Below are 19,821 nucleotides of genomic sequence, written 5' to 3' on the forward strand. Positions count from 1 at the left end.
TATATAAAACCTATTGAGTTTCATTTTTGTTGTATGTGTACATGGTCTTACAGCTGACCATTATTTGCTGGATAATTGATAAAGAATCTCATCCCTAGAAGAAGGCAATTCTCCTTTTCTGAACAGTCATTAGTTGCCAATAACTCCTTGTCAGGATGGAGGAAAACTGGAAGCAATCTCATTGACATTTCATTCCTTGCTAATGTAGTGCTCAAAGATATCTGAAGCAATAAGGGAAGAGAAAGACATTAAAAAGATATAAATAGAAAGAGACACAAACTTATTTCCATCTGCAGAAGATGTGTTATACATGAAAAATCTCCAAAATACAAGAAAATACTAGAAACCAAAAATTTGAACAAAAGTGTGAGTTTACACAATTAACCTACAAAACAGTAGTCTTTCTATAGACCCACAAAAAACACACAAATGAAGAGATAATTGACACAAACTCCTTTCAAATAGCATCAATGACAATAAATATTTTGAAATAAACCTAAACAAGATGATGAAAAGTTTCTAGAACAAGAACAGTAACAGCAACAAGAAAAAACATAGAAATATCTGAAGAGATTAGGAAAGAAAAACTGAAAGATATCTATCTCATCTTCAAAAATTAGTAGAATTAAAATTATGAAAATGACTGATTCACAAAAAGAAACTTACAGATTAAATAAATTCCCAATAAAAAAAGACCCATAATACGATATAAGTAAGAAAATCCAAATTATAAAATTGATATTGGACTCAAAAATCTCTGAATAGTAAACACTCTCTTAAATCAAATAAAAAATCATCAAGTTCAATTTGTTGGGCATGCACTACAAAATGCTTGACCTATGAGAGGTAACACCCTTACAGAGAATTGATTCTCACTTGCTCAGAAGCAACCAAATATCAATATCTCCTCATTAGCGGTAGGAGCTAGTATCAATCTCCCAGGATCCACAGCAAAATTTTGTTCTGCTTTGTGATTAAGCAGGTCTTCTATGTACAGTCATGATAATTGTCAGTTCTTAAGTACCAAACTGTGTCCCCCCAAAAATGATTCCTTAACGTCATCCAAAATCCTACCATACAAATATGTAAATAAATAAGAGGTTGTAATGAAATACCAAAATAGAACAGATGGTCTATGGCTTAAATTATATAAACACATCCAAAATACTTGTTCAATACATTTTTTCTTTTCTTTCCCACTCCCAATCTACGGAAAGCAATTGTTTTCAATCCTGAGAAATGCACTGTATTGCTGATTGCTAAGTAAATTTTCAATAATGTATAATTATGAGGTCTTCATAGCTCATTGTGATGATTCTGAGGTTATTCCCTGTTGCTATGAGAACAGAATGCTGTGTGTGGAGGCTGTCTCTCCAGGATGCAGGGCTAACTCATCAAAGCAAGGAAGGAAGGCAAATACTTCTTTTCCTTTTATCCATAATGATCTCTATCTAGTGATGAACATTTCACATTCTGTTATACCCTGCATTGTCAGTTATTTTAAAGAAACAAAAGAACTACTTTTTAATATAATGAGATCATATAGAAAATTATTTTGTTAATGATTTCACATACATTTAGAAAAAAGTCTGTTCTTTAGTCTTAATTTTGTCTCTATTCAACAATTTATGTTTACAGCCACATAACTCTCTCTATTGTAATGGCAATCTTTCCACTTTTAACATTTTTATGTAATGATTGTAAAGAGAAAAATAATGCTAACTGTATTTTTATATCATATATCTTTAATACTAATAGTGAAGTGCTAAAAGGCACTATAATTGTTTTTATTTTAGTTGTATTTTGTAATCAAATAGTATGAGATTTGTATCTTTTTATGACCTTATGTTTATTTACTTAAAGCCCTTTTCAAAATCAGATTTTTAAATAGATGATTTAATACATAAGGGGTCTAATGCATTGACTTTTGATCCCATATATTAAAATGTTCTTGGTCTATATATTAGTTATTTTAAGGTTAAATTCTAGGGGGTGTGGAAGAAAATGTTGGTGTTGCATATAGAATTATTAGAGAAAGATTAGCTTTAGTATTTACTTTCATTCTGGAGATATGTCCCTCATTGTTAATTGTCAAGGAACTGATACAATGATATCATAGCTCTTTGAAATGTTGTAGTGAGTTCTTCCTGTTGCTCTTAAAACAAACTTGCATATATGTCGAGACTGTATCTTTCTAAACAGACCTATCTCATGAAAGCTAAGAAGGAAGACACCAATAATATTCTTCATTAACGTATCACTCATTCACTTATGACAAGTGATTTATCTGACTGCTATTTTAGCTTGTAACTGAGTTTTATAATATCTTACACATAAGTGTAATTATGGAAAATGTAGAGATATGTGACATGAAAATGCAACACATTTTTTGTCATAACAAAATGGATGAAGCACTGAAAGTCCATAAAATTGTCATTTATTTTCTTGGATTTTTAAAACTGAAGATTGTTACAAGAGTGATTGAAGTCAAACTTTCTGTTACAATAAGGGCATGCTTTAATATTTATTTATTTACAATAAAAATATTTGCAAGTATTATGAGAAGAATGCCAACTATAAAATACTAAGATAATATATATATATATATATATATATATTTAAATTTATTATATTTAAAAATACCAATCTAAGTTCCCACTCCCTTCCCTCCTCCTATTCCCTCCACATACCCTCCCTCCCCACCCCCAATCCAATCCTTAGAGAGGGTAAGGTACATTTGTTTCTATATCTAGGCTGAGAAAGTTATACACCCAAAGAGAATAGGATCCCCAAAAGCCAGTACATGCAGTAGGGATAAGTCCTGGTGCCCTTACCAGTGGCCGCTCAGTCTGCCCTAGCAATTCAACTGTCAACCACAATCAGAGGAAATAGTTTGGTTCTATTTTTGTTCCTTCCCAGTCTGGGCTGAATTGATGAGCTCCTATTAGTTCAGGTAAACTGTTTCAGTGGATGAACCCATCATGATCTTGACCTCCTTGCTCATATTCTTATTCATTCCACTCTTCAACTGGACTTTGGGAACTCAATACAGTGTTCCAATGTGGGTCTCTGCCTCTGCTTCCATCAGTTGCTGGATGAAGGCTCTATAGTGATATTTAAGATAATTATCAGTCTAACTACAGTACAAGTTAAGATCAGGCCCCCTCTTCTCTATTGCCCAGAGTCCTAGGTGGGTTCATCCTTTTGGATTCCTAGGAATTTCTCTAGAGCGAGGTTTCTGCTAACCCTATAATGTTTCCCTCAATCAAGATATCTCTTTCCTTGCTCTTATCTCTGTCCTTTCTCCATCTTGACTATCCCATTCCCTCAAGCTCCCCTCAATATTCCCCTTCTCCCCTCCTCTTCCTCTTCTACTCTCCCTTCTCCCCAACCCCTATGCTCTCAATTTTATCAGGCAATTTTGCCTGTTTCCAATTTCCAGATGGAAATATATCTGTTTTTCATTGGGTTCATCTTATAACTTAGCTTCTCTAGATCATGAACTATAGGCTCAATGTCCTTTGTTTGTAGCTAGTATCCACTTATGAGTGAGTACATACCATATTTATCTTTTTGGGTATAGATTACCTCACTCAGGATAGTGTTTTCTAATTCCATCCATTTCATGCAAAATTCAAGGTGTCATTTTTTGTTTGTTTTGTTTTTTTTTTTTACCACTGAGTAGTACCATAATGTGTAAATGTGTCACATTTTCTTTATCCATTCTTCAGTTGAGAGGCATCTGGGTTGTTTCCAGGTTCTGGATATTATAAATAATTCTGCTATAAACACAGTTGAATAAATGCTTTTGTAGTATGACTGAAAATCTTTTGGGTATATGACCAAGAGTCGTATTGCTGGATCCTGAGGTGGGTTGATTCCCAATTTTCTGAGAAACCAACATACTGATTTCCAAAGTGGTTGTACAACTTTGCATTTCCACCAGCAATAGGTGAGTGTTCTCCTTACTCCACATCCTGTCCAGCATAAGCTATCATTGGTGTTTTTGATCTTAGTCATAATGACAGGTGTAAGATGGTATCTCAGAGTATTTTTGATTTGCATTTCCTTGATGGCAGGATGTTGAAAATTTTCTTAAGTATCTTTTAGCCATTTGAGGTTCTTCTGTTGAGAATTCTCTGTTTAGTTCAGTACCCCATTTTAATTGGGTTATTTAGAATTTTAATGTCTAATTTGTTGAGCTCTTTATATATTTTGGAGATCAGTCCTTTGTCTGATTTGGGGTTGGTGAATAAACTTTTTCCCATTCAGTAGGTTGCAATTTTGTCTTATAGATTCTGTCCTTTGCTTTACAGAAGCTTCTCTGTTTCAGGAGGTACTATTTATTTATTGTTGCTTTCAGTGTCTATGTGACTGGGGTTTTATTTAGGAAGTGATCTCCTGTGCACAAGCATTGAAGACTACTTCCCACTTTCCCTTCAGGTTCAGTGTGGTCAGATTTATATTGAGGTCTTCGATCCACTTGGACTTGAGTTTTGTTCATGGTGAAAAATATGGATATATTTTCATTCTTCTACATGTTGGCATCCAGTTATGCCAGAACCATTAAACACTGAGAAAATATTTTATGATGTATCAGAGAATTCAATTGTCATGATTAATCTTATGACAACTTTACTTATTTTTGAAAATCTTGCAAAAATTAACATACTACAGTATTATGCTTGTTATTGAAGTTTCCTGAAGAAGTCTATAGGAGACTGAGGTGACAAGTTATCACCTACTTGGTTGGGGACCCATATAGTGTCAAGAAGACAAGTTTATTTGCTGTTTTCACTCCTGGGTCAGGAAGAGTTTTCCTTTCATTCCCTTCAAGGTCCCACCAGAAGTCCTTCTATCTTTACTCTCTATGAGCCTGACTAGTGTCATTTTCCAGGGTGCTTACCAGGTCTCATTCTGCCTGTGAACTGAGAACTTTTTCCTTGAACTTAGAATGTCACTGTGAACTTTCCTGGACACCATGTTTTGGTGTTGAGTAGCACATCCTGCCACCATCTTAGATCATCAACTTGTACAATGCTTTTTACTTTCAGAGCTGCATTGGCCATTTCATAAATCACATTTCATTATCTGTCCATAATTTGTCGGTCTGTCTATCTTTATATCTATCCTTCTATCTTTTATCTGTTTAACATCATCAATATTAAATCTCCATGCATCTGTTTATCCACCCTGTTTTGGTTTGTCTCAGAAAAATTCTGTCCAACAAAAAGTGAAGACAAAAAAGGGAAACAAAAGAAACATTTCGGTGACTATCCTTCTTGATATAACATAAAGTGATCTGTATTTATGCTGCAAAAAAATAAAATAAGGTTGATATCCTCAAGTATAAAAACTCTATGCATGAGCTAGATAAATGTCACAGTAAGTTAGAACACTTGCTGCTCTTACAGAGGATATGAATTTGGTCCCTAGATCTTTTGGCCGGTATATTCACACCTATAAATAACCCCAGAGCAAAAGGATCAGACATTCTATTTGGTATTGTGAAAGCTGAGTGGAGCTAGGGCACATACAAACATACAAAAATAAATATATCTTAAAATAGAACCTTTTAAAAGTTTACTTGAAAGTTGATCTACACTTGCAATGCTAACATTGATGTACTGAATTCAGGTAAGTTGTAAAAGTGAGGCATTTCATTGACAAGGTCTAGAGATAGCATTGAATCAAATGGTTAGTCAATGTGGGGGTGAGGAGTATAAGAGAAATTGAATGATCCAAAACTCTCCAGCAGATTCAAGCTAAATAAAATTGTCTAGGTGTTAAATTCACTTTCTCCCCAAGAAGAACTGGCACAAAACCTGTACAAATTTCCACAGAGAAATTTTTGGGCATTGTGGTTCTTTGCAAAATTAACAAAGAATTGATATACGATTCAATTTTAGTGAAGGTGAAGACAATTTTAGACAGAATATTTTCATTTCATATTTAAAATTTTCATTCTAGTTTAATTTATATTAGCATTCATGTAATTATTTTGTAAACCTTTTTGCATAAATGATAACTTTTTATCATTTTTTATTCATTTTTATTTACTAAGAGTCTTTATTATTTTGGAGCAAATTTTTTTAATCATAAACATCTTGACTTTTTAAATCTTAAAAACTGTTCTTTTCCAAAAATTACCATCATTAGCTTAGAAAAAAGGGCATATATGTTAAAAGTATTTCCCTTTAACAAAAAGGTTTTAGAAAAGCTGGATTCTAACATAACTCAAGAAAATCTATTGTTACTTCAGCCCCTTCTTCCCCCAAAACCAGCACTATTACATTACTTCCATTTATGAAACTCTGATCTAATTTCCTACCCTTCTTCCTTCCACTGAAATTTCAAACCGTGACATTTTCCAACAGTATGCTGCCAAGGTCATCAAATCCTAGAAATGTACCAGCAATTTCTTTCTTCTTTTTTTGCTTTGAATTTTTTTGTTGAATCCAAATTCACTTTTGCTCTATTTCCCTGGAGGGCTATTTGCTTTTAAAGGAAAAAAAAAAACTATCTTTTTTTTTTTTTCGTTTTATATACCAATCCCAGTTCCCATTTCCTCCCCTCTTCCCATTCTCTCAAACTTTCCACATTCCCACCTCCCATACACTCCCCAGACAGGGTAAGACACATTGCTTTGGGGAAGGATCAAGGGTCTCCCTACTATATCAAGGCTGAGCAAGTCATCCATTCAAAGAGAATGAGATTCCAAAAAAGCCAGTGCAAGCAGTAGGGATAAATCCTGGTGCCACTGCCAGTGGCCCCACAGTCTGCCCCACCCATACAACTGTCAACTACATTCAGAGGGTCTAGTTTGGTCCTATGCTAGTTCCTTCCCGGTTCAGCTGGAGTTGGTGAGATACTGTTAGCTCAGGTAAACTGTTTTACTGGATAAACCCATCATGGTCTTGACCTTTTTGCTCATATTCTCACTCCTTCCACTCTTTAACTGGATTTTGGGAGCTCAGTCCAGTGCTCTGTTGCAGATCTCTGCCTATGTTTTCATCGGTTGCCAGATGAAGGTTCTATTGTGACATTTAAGATTGTCACCAATCTGACTACATGGCAAGGTCCTTTTGGGTACCCTCTCCTCTATTGCCTACAATCTTAGCTGGGGTCATCCTTGTGGATTCCTGAGAATTTCTCTAGTGTTAGGTTTCTTTTTAGCCACATAACGACTCCCTCAATCAAAATATCTCTTTCCTTGTTCTCTCTGTTATTCCTCCATCTCAACTGTCTTTTTCTCTCAAGATTTCTCCCCCTACACTTCTTTTCTCCTCTTCCCCTTCCTGCCCTCCTTTCTCCCCAATCATGCTCCCAGTTTTATCAGATATCTTGTCTATTTCATTTTTCCAGGTGGAAATATATATATATATATCTCACATTTATTCCACTTGGGATTATTACATTATACTACTTTAAATTTTGTTCTAGATATGAATCATCCACAGGACATTACAAAAAGAGGGATTGGAAATGTTGGCAAAGCTAGAAGAAGATAAGATGTCCTTTAGAAGTCAGTGTCTTCTTTAAATGACAAGTATTCTTCACGAATAAATGTAACTTGAGCGGGGCCTGCTTGTTGGGGTTTCTGTCCCTCCTGGTACCCCACAGCCAGCAAGCCCCAAAGGAAATCACACAGAGATCTCTATAAGTTATAAAGCTGATTGGCCCATTAGCTCAGGCTTCTTATTAGCTCTTATGACTTATATTAACCCATTATTCTGACCTATTTTTGCCACAAGGCCCAGTACCTTTCCCAGTGGGGCAGGTCATATCCTATTTCTTTGCAGGCTGGGCAGGAGTGGGAGGAATCAACTTCCTCATTCCCAGAATTCTCTTCTTCTCATTGCATCGTTTCTATTTCCTGTCTGGTTTTCCTATACTTCCTACCTGGCCAATGAGCGCTTATTTAAAACATGATTGACAGATTACAGACAATTCTCCCACACCAAATAATTGTTAGCATTTTCCTCTTAATTAGTTATACATTATGACAAAATCAGTCTGCAAGGAAATGTGGACTGGTGGAAACTGTGTATATCTTTCCCCCTAGAAGAAGAGTATCAGTCAATTAACGTTTGTAATGGGAGAAGCAGTCAGTCTTTTCTAGTAGCAAATGCATGTATTTCTAAGAAATTATTTGTAAACAGAGACCTATATTATATTTAAACAATTGGCTTTTTCCCTTTAAATATTTGACATTTATTACTATTCATTATAAAACTTTGTGCTAATATTTGCAAAACATAAATTACACTAAAAACATGGAACTAAATTATGCCAATGTGAGGTTATGCCTAACTGTATATTCCATAATTTAAAAAAGAAACAGCTTTCCAGGCAGCTGTGACCCATGTCTTTAAGCAATCAGGAGGCAGAGCCAGGAGGATCTTTGTGGTTTCAAATCTAGCCTGGTGTACAGAGCAAATTCCAGGAGAAGCAGGGTTATACAAAGAAGCCCTGTCTTGAAAAAACAATTTTAAAAAGGAAAGGAATAGGGAAAAAAAACAGATAATGAAGATTCTAATGTCAGAGTTGAAATTAAGATGCATATGGTCAACCTTTATACCACTGTACCACTGTCTAAATTCCAACTCTTTTATTAAAATTAACATGGTTGCTATGGGAATATTAAAGGAATTTCAAGAATTTATTCAGAAAAAATAAACAAAAATGTTTGTTTTAACTATAACATATTTATTAGTATATATGCTTTTAGTAATGACATTTTCATGTGTTGATGTGATCAATGTGATCCTCAATTGACTGTAACAACAAAAGCATAATAACTGCCAAGAAATGGCCTTGAAAATGCAGAGCCTGGTTTATCAGAAAACAAAATCTTTCTTTTAAATATGTATGAAGCTGTAAGCAGACAATTTTCTATAATTTATCTCCCAACTACATGCTATCATTATATCTTCCTGGATGAAGAGATCAGAATGAATTATGCAAATTCTTGATTGTGTTATCAAGCACTCTTTTACCTTGGCAATCACTGCTTGATTCTTTGCAAGTTGAAGGTAATGATTTCTAGAATGATCATGACATGTTTGTAATCTGTAATCTACTCAAGAATATCAATACAAAGATTGTGTTACTCTATTAAGGAATATCCTCCAATTGCTTAGGCGGCAACTCTATCTTGAACAGTAGAATTAATTATTGTGTTTTATATAAATGGATGTTTAGAAAAATGAATGATTTCCATTATTCTTCCTTCTTTACTCTGAGCCATGGTCTAGTTATATAATCTTGGCTTCCCTAGAATTTACCTAGTATATCCAAATTAATTCCAAATTCAAAATCCTACTGTCTCAACATTAATGAGGTATAGGATTACAGGCATGTATCATTAAGACTGTCCATACAAAAAACATGGGTTAAAAGCAAATATTAGAAAAAGCTGACTAAAAGTAACATCTAGACATAATTTGTTAAATAATATTGTAAGGTTTCTTACTTTATATGATAATATTTATATACCACAAAGTTATAAAATCTCTTTATTTTATTTAATAAATACTAATGTACATATATTATCTTCTACCTGAATACTTTAAGCTATAAAGTTACATAAGTGTATACCAGTTTTTATTTTTACTCATGCTAAAAGTTAATGTGTATTACTTTCTGTATATATGTTTCATAACATAAATGATAAATTCTTTTAATATATTGTATAAATGTTTGTGGTTTTGTTAGAAATTACATTTCTACTTACAGGTAAAACATTATTTTTTAGCTTCTTATTGCACATCTACAAATTAATATGTTGATAAACATAACTTTTAATTTTACCAAAAGACCTCTACACCTCAGTGTTACTGATTCTCATTTTAAAGAAATAATATTAAAGAATAATGCTATAACTGTTATTAAACTCAGATGTCCTTGGGAAGTTTTTAATATAAAGAGAATTTCAAACTGAATATTGAAAGGTAAAAGCAATGTGCAATATAAAATTTGTAACTGATATTTCAATTTGTTATGCAATATATTGATATTTAAAATAAGGTAGTATTAATTTAAAATAGTGATGAAAGTTTATTTCTTTATAATTTATGAGTTTTATAGCTACAAAGAAGAATGACATAAATATTCTCACAGTTAAAACTTGTAGTACAATAGGTTCAGAAAAGCTTGACTTCTTTTTTTGATCTTCAACTTTGTTAAAAAAAACTTTCATTTTAAAATGTCCCATTATTTGTATACTGTGAATGAACCATGAAAATGAATGCAATATTGAAAAAGTTTAGAGACAAAGACAAAGACTGAGAATTTCCCTGTCATCTTACATGTATAGGAAGAAACAAAATCTTTTGTAGGAAATAGAATGAGAGCAAACAATTTTAGGAACATGATTCAGTAAGATAAATAACAGTAGGGTAAAAATGAATAAATGCACAAATAATAAAAAAAATATCTACCATATTTCTTATTCTCAAAGTTTCTGGTAGCTTTTTGCTCCATTTTGTATCATTTATTCCTTGAAAAAAAAGCACCTTTAACTTGTATGTCTGTAAATGACTCATACTAATTTTACTGATAGAACTACAATAGGATTAGTAAGAGTCAGCAAAACTGGATTCTCCATTAACATTAGAGGAAATGCATTTGCCACTTCAGCACTAATTGTGATGCAGTTGAAGCTATTAACATAATCTTATATATGATGGGATTTTTCCCTTTTATTATAAGTTGATTTTTAAAATTTATATTTTGAGAATTGCACACAATGAATTTTGATCATGTTTATCTCTTTCCCAAATCTGCAAATTTCTAACCACTTCCCTTCCAAAACAACTATGTGTTATCTTTGTTTTTCACCCTAAAGTCAAATATGTACTACTCATATACTATTGGGGATGGGTTTTCCACTGGAGTGTGTTAGATCTACCAGGGACCACACCCTTAAAGAGAAGTGATTCTCCCTCCCTGCAGCTATCAAATGTCTATAGTTTATCAAATAAAAAAGAAAAAGTGGGCTTAGTTCTGCCTCCACTCTTTTTATTAGGATTTTATATGACTTGAGTCTTCACAAGTCTTGGTCACGCCATTATAGGCACTGTGAGTTCCTATGTTTAACTGCCTTGCTGTATTAAGAATATTTTTCTTATATTCTTCCAGTGCTTCTCTTCACTGACCTTCTTCTAAAATTGTGTGTGAGGAGACGGTGTGATAGAGATGTTTCCTTTAGGAACGACTTTTCTCCCTCTCTCTCTGCAGGCAGGCTAATAGTTGATCTTTGTGTCAATCATCAGCTACTGAAAAAGAAAGCTTCTATGATTAGGTTGAGAGATGCATCAATCTATGTGTATAAATTTGCTAGGAAAATTATTTTTCTCAAAAAAAATGATTTAACATAAAATCAATTGCTTTTCATGTAATTGTAATGTGCTCAGTTTGGAATTTATTGTATCAAATTTGATTATTACAGTTTAGATATTAATCAGTATTTCTACAGTAAAAATTGTTGATGGTTATTCATTTTATGATATATTGTTGGAATTGATATGCAATCTCTCATTGTTTTTAAAATATTACTACCTGGATCTGGCATAAAAGTAAAACTAACTGGCAATGGTCTACAGACCTCCAAATAATGGTCTATTTGGAGGTTTTAAGGCTGCTTGACACAAAACCTCATATGGAAGTATTCCACACTTGTCACAGGGATTTTCTTTCTAAAGATATATACCTTGTTTGCAAGATTAAGAGAATGCATGTTGGGACATGGAAAATTTCTTCCCTCTGGCTAGTTTTCATAGTACTAAAAAGTGTTCTGCATGCCGCCATTTTAAAATGGGAATCTCTTTGTATGGCTGCATCTCAAGCTGCTGGTCCTTTTGACACAAACTCTGTTCTTTGTATATTTCGCTAACCATAATATCCCCCCCCCCAAAAAAAACGTTGCTGGAATGATTTTCTTCTCAATTTAATACAAATTGAGGTATAAGGGCTGTAGACCTGGCCCAGAGGGCAAAGATTTCATGTAATCTTGAATTTAGATGTGCATTAGCATTATAAATCTCAGGTTTGACAGCACATACCTGTAATCTCAGCATTTAGAAGAAGAAAACAGGAAAATTCTGAGGCTTTCTAATCCATTCTAGCTGATGAAGTAAACTCCAGTATTATTGGGAGGACCTGTATCCAAACTGAGGTGGATTATTTTTCTTAGTATGTTTTGTGATTAACATGTAATAAGAAATTTACTTGCTCACAGATCTGCAGGTTCAATATCAAGGTGTTGGTAACTTTTCAAAACATCTTTGAATCATCTAGTGAAAGAGAGAAGCAATTAGGGACATTGATTAAGGGCACTAAATTCACTCTTAAGGGCACTGTTCCCATGGACAAATTACCTACATTGTCTTTTGCCCCTTAATATTATTTTATTTGCAAATTAATTTTTTTTTGAGAAAGGGTTTTTCAGTAGCATTGGAACCTGTCCTAGAACTTGCTGTGTAGACCATGCTGGCTTTGACCTCACAGAGATTTACTTCCCTGTCTTCCGATTGGTGGGATTATAGGCATGCACTGTTACTGTCCAGCTGCAAACTAATTTTTAATGTGAGTTCTGGAGTGCACAAATATTCAAACCATGACACACGGCTCTGTTCCCTTTTTGTTGCTCCTCTCTAATTATACACATTTTGTCTTTCTTATAGCATCTGCCACCGAATGCTGTGCTGTTACTCATTTTAGTGTTTCTTCGTGTCATGTTTGTATTTTACGAAGGATATTTTCTCTGACTTGCTCACAGACATTGTGAACTTTACTGGTTCACTTGCCACCTCATAATACAATCAAACTGACAGCTAAGAATTACTATTGCAATTGCCTTGCAAACGGTAGGAATAAAATAATTTTGAGTCCAAGTATGCTTTCATTATATACTTTACAATTCTGGTAAAAATAATTCATCTAGGAAGAAAACAGTGATAACAATTAAACTAAGTTTAAATTAGCATAAGGAGGATTCTGTATGCTCACTGAAAGAAGGGCTCAAATGGGTAGCATTTGGAAACATATATGCTTACCAATATAGAATCAATTTTGTAATTAAAACATAGATAGATTTATAGGAGTTATTACATGTATTTAACATTGATTTCATCAGGAAACTTGGTATTAAAAGATGTCAATGGAATGTGTTTAGGATCACTGAGTCTCTCATTTTTACTTTCATTTCTTTATTTTATCATTTATTAACTATTTTGGCAATTACAGATATATCTCTATATCTTTATCTCTATATCTATATATATCTATGTCTATATATATTGCATTGTATTGACACTCACTTCTTGGCCTCTCATTCATTTTCATCCTATCAAATCACCCCTCTCCTCTACTAGACACTTTGTCTTGAGCATTTCTTCTATGTATTGCTTATGACCTACAAATTTCAGCATGGCTAGCCCCATGGCCGTATAATATGTTTTAGTCTATGTTCTATTGTTGTGAAGAGACACTGTGACCAAGACAATGCTTATAAAAGGAAGCCTTTAATTAGTGCTCACTTACAGTTTTAGAGATTTAGTCCATTATCATCATGGCAGGAAGCATGACAATACATAAACAGTATAGTATATATACTTCTCGAGATCTAGCTGAAAGCTCTACATTCAGTCCATAGGCAGCGCAAGGGAGAATAGACAGTAAGACTGGCCTGGCTTGGACTTTGAAACCTCAAAACCGACCTTGAGTGATCCACTTCCTCCAAGAAAGTCACATGTATTCCACAAAGGGCCCACATCCTGTTCCCTTTCAAGTAGTGGTATTCACTGATGACTAAGACTTCAAATACATGAAATAGTGGGGGTCAGTAATATCCAAACAGCACACATATGACCAAAAATATCCATTGGAGTTTGCTGGATTCAACAAGGCACACAGAACTGGAGTCAATGACCTCTCTATTATCAGGCCTTAATAATCAGTAGTTCACTAGACAGGGATAGGATCCCATGAACACTTGAGCCATCTGTTAGTGATTATGCACAAGTCTAGTCTTGTGCAGGTCCAGGGCAGGCCAAGGAAATTTTGAAGGACTAAAAGAACACAGGAACTTGAATGGTTCTGCAATGGGTCAATTCTTATGTTTATCAGTATTATAACATATTTAAAGAATGTCTGCTTTTTAAATTAATTTATATTCATGGTTTTATATATCAGATAGATGTAGGTGTTTTATAACATGTATTAAGCTGCATATGCAATTCTAAGGAAAATTAAGTGAACAATAAGGAACTTAATAACTAATCATTGAAGTATCATTTTTAAGAAAATAGTTGCAGAGTGAGAAAGACACCCAATGTGGATTTCACTGCCTTACACATGCACAACTCGTAAGTGTACCAGCACACACATGTTCACATATGTATATGCCCAGAATGACAGGGCTGTGACCAGCGGCAGTTGAAATCCTCAGTTACTTTCACAGTTTTGGGTTCTTTCCTAATTTTCCGCTTAAAATTTACTCTATATTGCAGTGAAGAGGAAGTGTGAAGCCATTAACACTTTAATCATTATCAAAATATGCTAAAGGATTAAGTGACTTACTCTATTTTATCCAGTAACTCACTGTTTGTTCAAGGATTCCCCAGGGCCCTGTCAGTGCTCCACGATCTGCTTAGTGAGGGATCTGCTTTATTCATTGATTTAGCGGAAGAGAGATAATTTCTATTGGTGTCTTGAAGCAAAGAAAACAGTGTTGCTCACCTGCCGGTTGTCATATTTCTGAGGGGTCTCCACATGGTGTTTTCAGCAAGCTATATGGTCTTGGGCATTTCAACAATTCTTTGTATGCTGTTAGTGATCAATCAAATCATTATTTATTGTTATTTTGGTTTTCTGAGACAAGTTTTCTTTGTAGCTTTGGAGTCTTTTCTGGAACTCACTCTGTACACCAGCCTGCCCTTGAACTCAAAGAGATCTACCTTTCCCAGCCTCCCATGTACTGGGATTAAAAGTGTGTACCACCAATGGTCGGTGAAAATATATTTTCTGTGGTTATCTGAATATAACTGTTCTATATACAGCTTTCTTAATGTTCATAATTACTTGTCATTAAATATTTTATAAGGGATATTAATTAATATTTTATAATAATATTTCAATTATAATAATGCAAATATGTGCGTTCAGATGTTACAATACTTAATCTTGTTATGATATGTATTAATTAAGGCTATTAATAGTGTTAGATTACTTAAGATCTAATAATGTGATTTTATATTTAGATTTTTTTAAAAAATCTAACAATTATTTGAATTAAACAATCAATAATGTTGTCAATCTACATATATTTTCCTTGCATAGATAAACCTGATCTTGAAATATGTCTCAACTACTGTTTAACTCCTCCAATACTAGGAAATATTTTCAGTAAGGACTAGATTTATATTATTAAATTTAAATTTTAAAATGAAATTTAATGCCAATACTTTGATCCTTACACCTTTTCATTCAAATTATAACTCACTGTTATTTATGTTCTCTGACTGATTTGTGAGATATATTCACTTAAAATAATAAAACTTCTATTGGTAGCATGATAAACATATACAAAATATGGCATATTATTATATTATTTTTTAAATTAGAAATTTGATCAAGTTTTCCCATAAAGTACTTATCAGATGTCCAGACATGTGTCTCTTATTATGTCTTCTTCATAACATTGCAAATTTTCCATTTGCAAGTTTGATAATTGATATTCTGTCTAAGGTCTTCAAATTTTAATGATCAATAGGATAATATTATCTCTTCTATGGAATGACCCATATAAACAAGAAGGTTTATATAATCAAGAAGACCATTACTAACAAAATGATGTGTGTAGGGTAGTGAAAGATATCATGAAGGATTAAAACATTCTTTTACTATTTATATTTATACTAAAAAGGTCTTCATAATGTTACTTCTAAAAGTTTTATGTTTGATTTTTTTTGAAATTCAAAACTCATTGATTGAACAAATAGGATATGCAAGAATACCAATAAAAGGAAACTGATACTATGAACTAAAATTTTGAAAATAAAGCCAATAAAACAGGAACAAAATATATATGTTAGGAATGTTTGATTTTGACCCATGATGCATTTTTTATTTTTATAAAAAGATGCAGCATTCATAATGACTTAAAGGAAGAATGGTGTAACACAATGACTTTCCTTAGTACTCAGAATGATGATAAAAGTTTATAAATTGAGATGTTTTGGAACAGAAATTACTGGAAACATTTTCATTCTCACCACTTTTTGCTAGCTTAGAATAATTACAGAAATGCAAAATTAAACTCACCAATAGTAATTTCTTAAACAAATAATTTATAAAGCATAAGCTCTCCTAAGTTGCTTATTCTTCATCTGGAGGAATATAGGCTGCTAAAAAATGCTCAGTATGGTGTTAAAAGATAATCACTGGATGGGGATATAGCTCAGTGGCAGACTGCTTTCCAGGTATGCACAAAGACCTTGGTTCAGTCCTCTTCTCAACAAATTTAATTTTCTTTGGATATGTACATAAATATCCAATATTTTAAGGAAGAACTCAATGACAGTACTCTCATTATTTGCTTTTATACCTTTCTGCTTATTTGAAGCTCAGTATTTTAACATAATTTAATTTATAAGCTAGAGAATAAGGATTACCTATTATCAAATAGTTTGCTAAATACATTTAAATTTTAAAGGTCTGCAATTCAATATTTGATACCTAATACGAGATTGATAAACTGGCATATTCTAATCATAGTCAGTGGAAGGAAATGTTTAATTTTATTATTAACTTCATTGAGTTGTATGCTAATTGTGTTATAAACACAAAATATACAAAAATCATCAGGATTAGAAATGAAGAAGTACAATTATTTGGAGATGAAATATTTATTATTTTAGAACCATGAAAATGGCATGGCCATATTTGGTTGCCATCTTAAGAGAAAACTTAAACCCCTTTAATCACATTAGCAATAATGATTTTATTCAGCTGTTTTCTTGGGGCAGAAAGTGATTATCTTAGGAAATTTGGTATATTTGTTGAGTGTTATGTAACTGCAGGTTTCTGATCCCATTTGGTCCCACAGCTGCTTTTAAAATAACCACTTAGAGGCACAATATCAATTATATAATATTTGGCCTATTATTTCAGATTTATTATTAACTGGCTCTTATAACATAAATTAATCCATTTCTATTAGTCTGTATTTTTATCATGAGGCCTGTGGCTTGTTATCACATTTTTTGCTTCCGTCTTCCAAATTTCATTTTCTTTTTCCCTTTATTTTTGCTTGCATATCACTTCTGGTTCTATTTGCCTGGCTATTGGTCAAATCAGCGTCTGTATTAGCCAATGGTAATAAAACATATTCAAAGCATACAGAAGAGCATCCCACATCAGTGGTGTATTTCTGTAAGGTCACTCTTCCCTATGTCATGGCTCATAATAGGCCCCTTTGTAAAAACATTATTTTTTAAAACAACTTAGTAGTTATAGCCTGCTTTGCAGTATATTCATGGACTGTATCATTTAATTTCCTAATGATATATATATATACTCTTCTACATTGTAAACCAGAATAAGCAGTATCAATTACGACCATATAAGAGATTTAATGTTGTGTTGTGTTGAATATTCCTCTGCCATATATATAGTATAATTATGTATTTGTCTATAAGTGTATTACATCCATATACATATGCATATAAATACATATGCATGAATATAAGAATGTATATATATATGTGTGTGTGTGTGTGTACAGACCCAATATATGTGTGAATACATGTATATAAACATATATATTTCATTACTTATTCTTAGAATCACAGATATGTTCTTAAAAGAAGAGCAGAAAGCAGCCACATTTTTGTCAAAGTAACACTTTAATATCTCATGCCCAGTTGTTAATATGATTTCCATTTGGAACTCTTCAACCTTCTCCAAACAGTCACCTCTGCTTCCTCACAGCTTCTTAAGTCCATACCAGATTTTTCTCATCAAACTACCAATGAGCGAACTTTTTCAGATGTTGTAGAATAAAACTTGCTGCCTTTTAATCTCTGCTTACTTCGCTCTACAACGTTTCTACCCGAAAGTTCCCAGATCTTCCAATCTCTACAACACATGCACACTTACACCCACACCTCCCCCCCACACATACACACACACACACACACACACACACACACACACACACACACAGAGGTGGATGTGCAGAAAAGAGTATCAGGTTGTCTGGTTCATCACTATAACACCTCACTTTTGTACCAACTTATGTATTATTTTTCTGTTTGGTGATTTAAAAAAATACTATGATAAAAGTCAACTTACAAAAAAATGTTTATTTTGACTGAAGTTTCCAAAGGTATGAGGATTCATTTTTTTGAAGGGATATGGCAGATAGCAGTAGTCATGGTTGTAGCAACAAAAAGCTGAGTAATCACCTCTCAAAGACAAGTGCAATGCACATATATGAATGGAAGTAGAGAGATGCTATGCAGTCTCAAAGTGCACCCTAAATAACATATTTCTCCATCAAGGCATCACCTTGTAAACCTTTCTAACAAGGCTATCAGCTGTGGCTAAGAGTTCAGATGCCTGATGCCTGTGACCATACCAGACTTTTCTCATCAAACTACCAATGAGCGAACTTTTTCAGATGTTATAGAAAAAAAAAAATTGCTATGTACCAATTTTAGGAGAGCAGTGCAAAGATATCTGATTAAAGGCAAATATATGAAGTAGTGTAAAGAACTGTGCCAAGAAATAGATTTATGTAATCTATTATAAGCTGAAACTTAATGATGAACAATAATTGAGTATTATGTAATATTCATATTTTATGCATCATCTGTCTGTCTATCTATCTACCTACCTACTTTTCATTGTTTTTCTTCCTTCTTTCCTTCCTTCCTTTCTTTTTTCCTCCCTTCCTTCCTCTCTCTCTCTCTCTCTCTCTCTCTCTCTCTCTCTCTCTCTCTCTTTCTGTCTCTCTTTTTTCTTTCTACCTACCTATTTTCTATCATCTGTTTAACATCTACACATTTTTATCATCTCATATTCATCACTCACATATGGCGATACACACAGACCTCTAGGATAGCTCTATCCTCAAATTATCCAAATATTTTGCTACAAATGCTAGTTGAAGTTTCAATAGAGGCACCCAACAGATGGATGATGGCAGAGACAGTAGTACTCACACGTCTCTTTGAATGATGCATGAAAATATATTTTACCAATAAGTCAAGCTGCCAGTTATCCTGCCGAACAATGATGAGTTTATCTAGATCTTAGTGGGTAAGCACATATGGTGGAATGAAGTCACACTGAGTGGCTCAGGTGGAGGCCAATTTAAAGAAGACATAGCTGTTAGCACAGATGTGCTGCAATCATGCTTGCATTTCATTTTCTATTTATATAACATATGCTTTCTTGTTTCAGAAAATTATTTGTCCATTACTAAAGTCTTTGTTCTTTCACTGAGTTGCTTCATATTAAGTATATCTTAAGTATTTTTGCCTCTGTATATCCTAACACACATTTTACACATACTTTATATGTCATTTGAACATTTGTATATTTAATAAGTGCATCAACTATTTGTCCATTTATAACTTATATTCAACCGGTGTTTTTTATTATTTATCACAAATTTATTTCCAATGAGAATAACAACTTCCATGATTTCTTACCACTTTTATCTTTGTTTTTTAATTAGTATAAATGTGTTTTATCACTTAAGCAAATTGATAACCTGTTGTCTTTAAGAACACCACAAAGAAGACTTAACAA

Source organism: Microtus pennsylvanicus, chromosome 15 (assembly GCF_037038515.1).
Source record: "Microtus pennsylvanicus isolate mMicPen1 chromosome 15, mMicPen1.hap1, whole genome shotgun sequence".
NCBI lineage: Eukaryota > Metazoa > Chordata > Mammalia > Rodentia > Cricetidae > Microtus > Microtus pennsylvanicus.